This window comes from Acanthochromis polyacanthus, chromosome 21 (assembly GCF_021347895.1).
Source record: "Acanthochromis polyacanthus isolate Apoly-LR-REF ecotype Palm Island chromosome 21, KAUST_Apoly_ChrSc, whole genome shotgun sequence".
Taxonomy (NCBI): Eukaryota; Metazoa; Chordata; class Actinopteri; family Pomacentridae; genus Acanthochromis; species Acanthochromis polyacanthus.
The window spans coordinates 31,238,048-31,248,383 of record NC_067133.1 but is presented as its reverse complement, the minus strand read 5'-3'; the positions used below and the strand labels follow the sequence as shown (position 1 = coordinate 31,248,383).

The 10,336-nt window shown below is 42.5% G+C and overlaps 1 long non-coding RNA gene and 1 pseudogene across 11 annotated transcripts; one reads left to right on the top strand and one right to left on the bottom strand.

Moving 5' to 3' along the window:
- Nucleotides 1–729: 729 nt before the first annotated feature.
- Nucleotides 730–5,167, top strand: LOC127531508 (uncharacterized). 11 transcript variants are annotated; one of them, XR_007938619.1, is made up of 7 exons: nucleotides 730–777; nucleotides 885–928; nucleotides 1,250–1,293; nucleotides 1,339–1,558; nucleotides 1,625–1,668; nucleotides 1,713–1,844; nucleotides 1,930–5,167. It is a non-coding gene; the product is annotated as an uncharacterized LOC127531508 (long non-coding RNA). The 11 variants fall into 11 exon arrangements; XR_007938617.1 differs by lacking the exon at nucleotides 1,625–1,668 and having other exon boundaries at nucleotides 1,339–1,514; nucleotides 1,669–1,844; XR_007938615.1 differs by having other exon boundaries at nucleotides 1,339–1,514; nucleotides 1,603–1,844.
- A 353-nt stretch (nucleotides 5,168–5,520) lies between these two features.
- Nucleotides 5,521–7,570, bottom strand: LOC110962188 (tubulin alpha-1B chain-like; annotated as a pseudogene).
- Between the last annotated feature and the right edge of the window lie 2,766 nt (nucleotides 7,571–10,336).

Here is a 10,336-nt window from a genome sequence, read left to right as displayed (position 1 = left end):
TATAGGCCACCGCCTCATTAAAGTTCTGCCGACATTGCCGCCTCACTGGTCGCGGCAAAAAAAAAAAAAAAAGTGCAGTGCAAAACCCGCCGGACCCAACGAGACCATCCGCGGGGAGGTGCGCGGCTGCAGGGAGACGGCCCCGATAGTATATATTCATTCCTTCAGCACAAGCGGGTAGATTGATCCATAAATACTGAAACTACCTGAGCAGGTGGACAGCCGACTCTTTACTGCTCTGCAGACATTCATCCAGAGTAAAGTAGGAGCTCTCTTTTCTGCTGAAATCCATGAAAACTCCTGATCAGCTGATCTTTTGGTTTTCTACAGTGTGGGTCAACGCCAGCTGTTGTGCCTGGCAGAGCTCTGCTGAGGAAACCAAAGTCCTGGTTCTGGATGAGGGCCACAGCAGCTGTAGATATGGAGACAGACAACCTGATCCAGTCCACCATCCGGTCCAGTTCGAGGACTGCACCGTGCTGACCATAGCTCACCGCCTCAACACCATCATGGACTACACCAGGTACCGATTCCATGTATTCTGAGTACCAGTTTATGAAGTAACAGTACTTCACTGGGTTTACTATCTGTCAGTATGTTTGGTGATCTGGAGTTTATTATTTACTGTAGATGTCAGGTTCATTCCATGATCTGAGACTGAAGCACAGGTAGAAGTGGATAAAAGTACAGGTAGAAGTAGAATAAAGTACAGGTAGAAGTGAATAAAGTACAGGTAGAAGTAGAATAAAGTACAGGTAGAAGTAGAATAAAGTACAGGTAGAAGTGAATAAAGTACAGGTAGAAGTGGAATAAAGTACAGGTAGAAGTGGATAAAGTACAGGTAGAAGTGGATAAAGTACAGGTAGAAGTGGATAAAAGTACAGGTAGAAGTGGATAAAAGTACAGGTAGAAGTGGAATAAAGTACAGGTAGAAGTGATAAAGTACAGGTAGAAGTGGATAAAAGTACAGGTAGAAGTGGATAAAAGTACAGGTAGAAGTGGATAAAAGTACAGGTAAACAGAAGTAGAAGTACAGGTAGATAATAAAGTACAGGTAGAAGTGGATAAAGTACAGGTAGAAGTGGATAAAAGTACAGGTAGAAGTGGATAAAAGTACAGGTAGAAGTGAATAAAGTACAGGTAGAAGTAGAATAAAGTACAGGGTAGAAGTGGATAAAAGTACAGGTAGAAGTGGATAAAAGTACAGGTAGAAGTGGAATAAAGTACAGTAGAAGTAGAATAAAGACAGGTAGAAGTAGAATAAAGTACAGGTAGAAGTAGATAAAAGTACAGGTAGAAGTAGATAAAAAGTACAGGTAGAAGTGGAATAAAGTACAGGTAGAAGTGGAATAAAGTACAGGTAGAAGTAGATAAAAGTACAGGTAGAAGTGGAATAAAGTACAGGTAGAAGTGGATAAAAGTACAGGTAGAAGTAGAATAAAGTACAGGTAGAAGTAGAATAAAGTACAGGTAGAAGTGGAATAAAGTACAGGTAGAAGTGGAATAAAGTACAGGTAGAAGTGGATAAAAGTACAGGTAGAAGTGGATAAAAGTACAGGTAGAAGTGGAATAAAGTACAGGTAGAAGTGGATAAAAGTACAGGTAGAAGTGGAATAAAGTACAGGTAGAAGTGGATAAAAGTACAGGTAGAAGTGGATAAAAGTACAGGTAGAAGTGGAATAAAGTACAGGTAGAAGTGGATAAAAGTACAGGTAGAAGTGGATAAAAGTACAGGTAGAAGTGGATAAAAGTACAGGTAGAAGTGGAATAAAGTACAGGTAGAAGTGGATAAAAGTACAGGTAGAAGTAGAATAAAGTACAGGTAGAAGTAGAATAAAGTACAGGTAGAAGTAAAAGAGGTAATAAAGTACAGGTAAGAATAGATAGGTAGATAGAATAAAGTACAGGTAGAAGTAGAATAAAGTACAGGTAGAAGTAGAATAAAGTACAGGTAGAAGTGGAATAAAGTACAGGTAGAAGTAGATAAAAGTACAGGTAGAAGTGGAATAAAGTACAGGTAGAAGTGGATAAAAGTACAGGTAGAAGTAGAATAAAGTACAGGTAGAAGTAGAATAAAGTACAGGTAGAAGTGGATAAAAGTACAGGTAGAAGTGGATAAAAGTACAGGTAGAAGTGGATAAAAGTACAGGTAGAAGTGGATAAAAGTACAGGTAGAAGTGGATAAAAGTACAGGTAGAAGTAGAATAAAGTACAGGTAGAAGTAGAATAAAGTACAGGTAGAAGTAGAATAAAGTACAGGTAGAAGTGGAATAAAGTACAGGTAGAAGTGGATAAAAGTACAGGTAGAAGTAGAATAAAGTACAGGTAGAAGTGGATAAAAGTACAGGTAGAAGTAGAATAAAGTACAGGTAGAAGTGGATAAAAGTACAGGTAGAAGTAGAATAAAGTACAGGTAGAAGTAGAATAAAGTACAGGTAGAAGTGGAATAAAGTACAGGTAGAAGTGGAATAAAGTACAGGTAGAAGTGGATAAAAGTACAGGTAGAAGTAGAATAAAGTACAGGTAGAAGTGGATAAAAGTACAGGTAGAAGTAGAATAAAGTACAGGTAGAAGTAGAATAAAGTACAGGTAGAAGTAGAATAAAGTACAGGTAGAAGTGGATAAAAGTACAGGTAGAAGTGGATAAAAGTACAGGTAGAAGTGGATAAAAGTACAGGTAGAAGTGGATAAAAGTACAGGTAGAAGTAGAATAAAGTACAGGTAGAAGTAGAATAAAGTACAGGTAGAAGTAGAATAAAGTACAGGTAGAAGTGGATAAAAGTACAGGTAGAAGTGGATAAAAGTACAGGTAGAAGTGGATAAAAGTACAGGTAGAAGTAGAATAAAGTACAGGTAGAAGTAGAATAAAGTACAGGTAGAAGTAGAATAAAGTACAGGTAGAAGTGGATATTAGTGATCACTGAAGGAGGAGGAGCCCCTGCAGTGTTTCTTTGTGTTTCTTTATTTATTTTGTGATTCTTTGGGTTTTTTGTTTTGTTTTATTTGTTTTTTGCGTTTCTTTGAGCTTCTTGAACAAAAAGATGTTGAACATCTCATGTGTCCTTCAGGGTTCTGGTGTTGGATAAAGGAGAGATGTGTGAGTTCGACTCTCCTTCCAGCCTCATCAGTCAGCGAGGAGCCTTCTACCAGATGGCCCGAGACGCCGGTCTGGTGTGAAGCCGGTTCTGACCGTCCAGCTAAGCCTCGTTTAGCTGCAGAGCTTCTGGGATGATGGGACCCAGCAGGTTGATCAGATGTTTGAGGTGCTGATGAGACCAAGGTTTAGTTTGAGATGTTCCACCTTCACCTCCGTCCTCAAGCAGCAGGTCCATGCTGCCTGGTCGGAGCAGCTTCTCCCCATCGACCCAAACACGTCTGCGTTCTGCAGCTTCCACCAGATTCCCTGCATCTCCCTGCCGTCTGACGTGGTGAAGGGGGAGAACGGATCAGTGCTGGTTCTGAGGTCCAGACAGACAAACCTGGACCTGGAAGAACATCACATGTGCCAAATACTCCCTTTAAATCCTCCATTTGTCCAGAAATGCAGTTTTTAAACATCAGTGGTGATGAGAAGAAGACTGAGTCTTTCGGTCCCATTTAAACAGACAGCACATTAAAATGTCTTTAATTAATGTTATTATTGGTCTGTAACAGTAGAATACTCCATCTACAGACAGCTTACATAAAGCCTGGACAGCAGATTGCTCATATTTACTGTCTTCATCCAGCAGAAATCACTGGTTTTATTTTACATCCCATAAACACCAGCAGTCACCTCCAGACTGAGGAGTTCAGCTCCTGTCCAGGTTCTCACATTGACTCTGAAAGGATCCGTCAGTAAAGGCCGCTGGGTTCTTAACGGTCGGATCATTTCAGACACTACGTTTTGGGAGTAAAAAGGAAGGCAGAGCGTTGAACTCGTTGTTTAAACATTTGTTTTCCAGGACGTTTGGTATTTCTGTACTCATAGATCCGTTACAATCTGCTGTCAGGTTTAAGGTACTGTAGACTTCATATTCTACCATCACACACAGCAGACTCACCTGTCCAGCAGGTGTTTCAGTCGGACCAGAGGTCTGACCCTGTAGCTGCCGAAGCTAACTGACATGTCTGAATGTAAAGAACGTTTTTCTGTTCCGTCTTTAGCTCTCAGAGCGTCTTCAGGTGTTCCAGCAGCAAGTAAAGAAAACCACCACAAAAGCACAACCTGCTGTGGAATCAGCTGAAGGGATTCACTCGACTGTTAATCTGATTATTTATTGTGTTCTTGTTCTTTCTGCAACAGCTTTAAGTTGGTGTGTTCTTGCTGCTCATTATTTAGAGGCTTTAGTCTATGAAATGCTTTTGGAGCTGAATTACTTTGATTATACAAAAGTTTAATTCCAGGAATTCTTCAGTTTCAGGAAAATGATCTTGAGTCTTAAAAGAAAACTTCAGACTTTCAGGACAAACTCAGTTCAGTTCTGGTACTTTTATTTTTCAATGTAAAGCTGCTGAATGTGCATTGGATGGACGTTACTATTCAGTTTTATTGTCTGTTACGTATCTTTCACTTGTTTACAGCCAATCAATTTTAGAATACTTTTCTAAAGACTCTTCAGCTCCGACAGCAGTTTAAGTTGCCTTCATGCTTCTCTCCATCGCTGTATTCAGAGTTTTCGTGTTTTTTTGAATAAAGGTGCAAAATGAATGTTTTAATTCAGATCTGTTCCAATTACACCCAGAAATAAATCCTCCTGTCTGTAATGAGAACAGCTGACATCAGAAAAAGAATTTATATTTCCTGATAAACACAAATAGAATTTATGCTTGAAATGAAAAGTACATTTAATGAGATTATCATCAGATTATCTGAAGGTCATTTTTCTAACTCCAGTATTAGCGTCCATTTAGAACCGTTTCAAATTTGTTTTTACTGAAAGCTGTCGGAACTTTATTCACAACAAACATATCAATCCAAAGACTTCCTGCTGAAGAAATAAACCTTTACATTGATATACCATAGACCTGTGTAGTGTGTGCATACACACACACATATATATGCAGTTCATGATGTGAAGGTATTGTCCGATGAATGTCACCATCACCGTGTTTTCTGTTAACGCAAACCTTCAGAATCAGAGTAATCATGTTCTGTTTAACTGAATAAAAGTTTCTATCAAACATATTGAGTAAACATCTAAATGAGTCAGCTGTTCCACATTTGATTATTTATCTCCTTATAAGAGCTTGTATTTAGTAATCTTGTTCCAGTGACCTACATCCAGCAGATGGAGGACGTTGAAGCTTTTAGAGGTTTAGTTTCCTGTTTCTGACAAAGACTACTTCCACCTTTAGATTATCCCCCAAACAGCAGAAACTGCTGGTTGTTGTCCAGCGACGGCTGCTTCAGGCTGAATATTTGGCACATTTAAAGTGAATCAGATTTACCTCAAAAACAAACTCAGCCATTATTATGGGATGCATGAACTGGGTTTGAAAGGAGCTCCACACATCATAGTGCTGAATGAAAACACAGTCTGACATTGAATGGTGTAGTTTATTAGCAGTAATCAGAAACAAACAGCGGCTTACAGACGGTAAAGCAGCATTTGATTGGACTACATGACAGGATCAATACATATGTCTGAGGTCTACTCCTCTCCTTCCTCTTCTTCTCCCTCCATTGAATCTACTCCAACCTCTTCATAATCCTTCTCCAGAGCTGCCATGTCCTCTCTGGCCTCGGAGAACTCTCCCTCCTCCATCCCTTCTCCTACATACCAGTGGACGAAGGCCCGCTTGGCGTACATCAGGTCAAACTTGTGGTCCAGTCGGGCCCAGGCCTCGGCGATGGCGGTGGTGTTGCTCAGCATGCACACGGCCCTCTGGACCTTGGCCAGGTCTCCTCCAGGAACCACGGTGGGCGGCTGGTAGTTGATGCCCACCTTGAAGCCGGTGGGACACCAGTCCACAAACTGGATGCTGCGCTTGGTCTTGATGGTGGCGATGGCGGCGTTGACATCTTTGGGAACCACGTCGCCTCGGTACAGGAGGCAGCAGGCCATGTACTTGCCGTGGCGAGGGTCGCATTTCACCATCTGATTGGCCGGCTCGAAGCAGGCGTTGGTGATCTCGGCCACAGTGAGCTGCTCGTGGTAGGCCTTCTCAGCGGAGATAACAGGAGCGTAGGTGGCCAGAGGGAAGTGGATCCGAGGATAGGGCACCAGGTTGGTCTGGAACTCTGTCAGGTCAACATTCAGGGCTCCATCGAAGCGAAGAGATGCCGTGATGGACGACACGATCTGGCTGATCAGCCTGTTCAGGTTGGTGTACGACGGACGCTCGATGTCCAGGTTCCTGCGGCAGATGTCGTAGATGGCCTCATTGTCCACCATGAAGGCGCAGTCGGAGTGCTCCAGAGTGGTGTGGGTGGTCAGGATGGAGTTGTAGGGCTCCACCACGGCAGTGGACACCTGGGAGCTGGGTAGATGGAGAACTCCAGCTTGGACTTCTTGCCGTAGTCCACAGACAGACGCTCCATCAGCAGGGAGGTGAAACCAGACCCGGTTCCTCCACCGAAGCTGTGGAACACAAGGAAGCCTTGAAGGCCGGTGCACTGGTCGGCCTGAGGACAGAAGAGAGCAGCAACCAAACATAAATAGAGAAACAAAACGTCCTGCTCAAGGTGATGATAACAGCTCTGAAGCTACGCACCAGTTTGCGGAGTCTGTCCAGAACCAGATCGATGATCTCCTTGCCGATGGTGTAGTGTCCTCGGGCGTAGTTGTTGGCAGCATCCTCCTTACCAGTGATCAGCTGCTCGGGGTGGAACAGCTGCCGGTAGGTTCCGGTACGAACCTCATCTAAGACATTCAGTTACAGTTTCACCAACTGAGCTCAGAAACAGACGGAGGCATCAAATCAGAGTTTATTTACGATGATGAAGGCTCCAGGTCCACAAACAGGCTCTGGGAACATGTTTCCCCAGCTCCGGTCTCACTGAAGAAGGTGTTGAAGGAATCGTCTCCTCCTCCGATCGTCTTGTCGCTGGGCATCTGTCCGTTCCGGCTGGATCCATGTTCCAGACAGTAGAGCTCCCAGCAGGCATTCCCGATCTGGACTCAGCCTGGCCACGTGGATGGAGATGCACTCACGCTGAGACAGTTGGTTAGAGGTAGAAGGTCCTCACATTATTCATCACATCAGGAAGTCAATCCCCAACCCAGCCCGGAACATAAACGAAACAGAACCATTACGTGATCCTGATCACTGAGAAATGAAAACTGTCTGACACATAACCACCAATAGAGGAGGAAAACATTTGATCACTATTTCATAAAGTCCCAGGTGCCGTTTATGTTTATTATAATTTATACTAATTAATAAGAATGTTGGACAGGAAGTAAACCTCTACAGACTTCCTGTTTTTACATTAACTTCAACGTCAGTCACCGATATTTAAATCAGTTAAATCCGTTAAAATCAGATTTATGTCAGAGAGCTGCTTCCGTCCGGCCCTGGTCGGAATCAGTCGGAACCAGGTTAAAGGAAACACTGACAAATCTCTCACCATATTGATCTGCAGAAATAGAGCTGGACAGAACCTCACTGATCCCAAAGCCAGTAGAACCTCAGAACTTCGGACCTCTGCGGACAATAATGGAGGATGAACAGGCTGTGCCTCAGCAGCAGGACGAACATTTCCGACCAGAGGGGAGACACACGTCTTGTAGATTATTTTGTAATCAAAAACATCAAATTAAAAATCCAAACCGAAATTCTGATGTTCTACAGACAATAGCAGTTTGTTAATTTAGTATTCTGGCTTAACCCGATATTTTAGGATTTTTAGAAGCTCGTCAATCACAGCAGTTTGGAACCGTCCTGAAGTCTCATCGGGATGCTGCGCCTCCAGAATAGACTATCGATAAGATAAGATAAGATAAGATAATCCTTTATTACTCCCCGTATCTGGGGAAATTTCCCATGTTACAGCAGCACACAGCATACGTAGAGCAACAATAAACACAATAACAACGATATTAATGACAATCATGCTGCTGAAAAGCTACTTTGAGACTCCATGATGGATGTGAGCTTTGCCACATCCCTCCTCTCACCCACCTCCTCTATGGAGTCCGGGAACAGTCCAGCACAGAACCGGCCCTCTCACCAGTCTGTATAGATGGGATAGATGGATAGATAGATAGATAGATAGATAGATTTTTTTTTCATATTGCTGGAAGAAGAACTAAGTTAAGCTCCCTTAAAAACAGATGAATGGGTGTTAGAATAGAGTCCTGTAGTTCCACTTTGGAACCCATGAAATGTAAAAGTTCTGCTGTATTTCTTAATCAGTAGATAATGGAGATGCCATTTAAAACAAGTCTTGAAAAAGAAACCACTATCTGATCTCAAAAATCTGTAATTCACAGCGAGACATTCTGGTTTGAGTCACTCTGTCTTCCAGAAACATGCTGAGGTTACAGAAGATAAAGCTGTGAATGAAACCTTCTACAGAATTACAGCTTAAGACAACAGAGGGATGATGAGCTTTAATGAAAAAACTAATCAGTATCCAAACGGTCTGACATGGACAAGAATCAAAATAACAAATACTGAACATTATCATTCATTTATTATTTAACTCTCAAGCATCAGATCCAGACCAGAAAGTTTTTTGGAATAAATAATATAAAAAAACTTAAACTGTTTCTACAATTCTACAATTTCATTGAGCAGACACTTTTGTCCAAAGCGACGTACAAACACAAGCCAAAGAATTCAGACATAAGGAAAAAACCTGTATAAGTGCAAAAGTGCTTCAAGTACGATTGGTCAAAGGTGTTGCCATCAAGTTACAGAAGAAGTGCCATACCCCCTTTTTTTTTTTTTAACTTTTGTCAGTGCTAAATAAGTGCTGGGTTTTGGACCACCTGACCTTATTCTAACCCTACAGTGGAGTCAGATTAAGTGCCTAGGTGTTCTCTGAACAATTGAGTCTTCATTGTCTTTTAAAAGTAGAAAGGGACTCAGCAGAACGTCAGAGTTTGGTAATTTGTTTCACATTTGGGAACAACAGAGGAGAAGAGTCTGGCTAGAGATATGGAGCCGTGCTGGGCTGGATGCACCAGGCGTCTCTCACATGCAGAGTGAAGTGGGCGTGAGGGGAGTAGACCTGGATCAGGGAATCCAGGTAGGCTGGGGCCGTTCTTGTAATGTTTTGTAAGCCAGGAGGAGAGTTTTGAATTTGATTCTGGCTGCAACTGGAAGCCAGTGAAGGGAGATGAACAGGGGAGTGACATGAGCTCTTTTGGGCTGGTTGAAGACCAGACGTGCTGCTGCATTCTGGACCATCTGTAGAGGTTTGACTGTACATGCAGGGAGACCTGCCAGAAGAGAGTTGCAGTAGTCAATGTGTGACATCACAGAGCCTGAACCAGAAGTTGTGTGGCCTGTTGGGTCAGGAAGGGTCTGATCTTCCTGAAGTTGTAGAGGGCATAACGACAAGATCGAGAAACTGAGGCCAACATGAACCTTAAGGTCAGCTGGTCATCAATCATGACACCCAGGTTTCTGGCTGAGTTTATGGGCACAAGTAGGCTCGAGTGAAGTTGGACACTGATCTGAGGCTGAACAGATGGACAAGCTGGAAGACCATGAGTTCAGTCTTAGACAGATTCAGCTGAAGGTGCCGTTCCTTCATCCATGTGGAGATATCAGCCAGACTGCTGATATCCGAGCTGAAAACTGTTGTGTCGTCAGGTGGAAAAGAGAGGAAAAGCTGAGTGTCGTCAGCATAGCAGTGGTAGGAGAAGCCATGGGAGTGGATCACTGCACCAAGTGAGGCGGTGTACAGAGAGAAGAGTAAGGGACCAAGCACTGAGCCCTGAGGAACCCCAGTTGATAGGTGGTGTGACCTTGACACCTCCCCTCGCCATGTTACTCTGAAGGATCTGCCTGTGAGGTAGGACTTGAACCACAACAGGACAGAACCAGAGATGCCGAGCTCAGAGATGAGAAAGATGTTTTCTCATCTTTCAACCTTTGCATCAATCAGTCAATGAAAGTTTATTTCTATAGTCCTTTACAAGAGCTTAGCACAGTGAAATATCTAAATAATAACTTAAAAACAGAGACAGCAGTAAAATATACAATAAATAAACAGTAATAAAACACTAAAATAAACATCTAAATTTGCATAATCTAACGCTGATCTGTGCATTTTTATCGCTTCCGTCCTTATTTCCTATTACAGTTAGATTATTTGTATTGTTTCACACCAGTCTGTGATATTTTGGTCCTCTAATGTAAACGTCTGTTGTAAATAAAGTTTTAAATCTCCTGGCTGTAC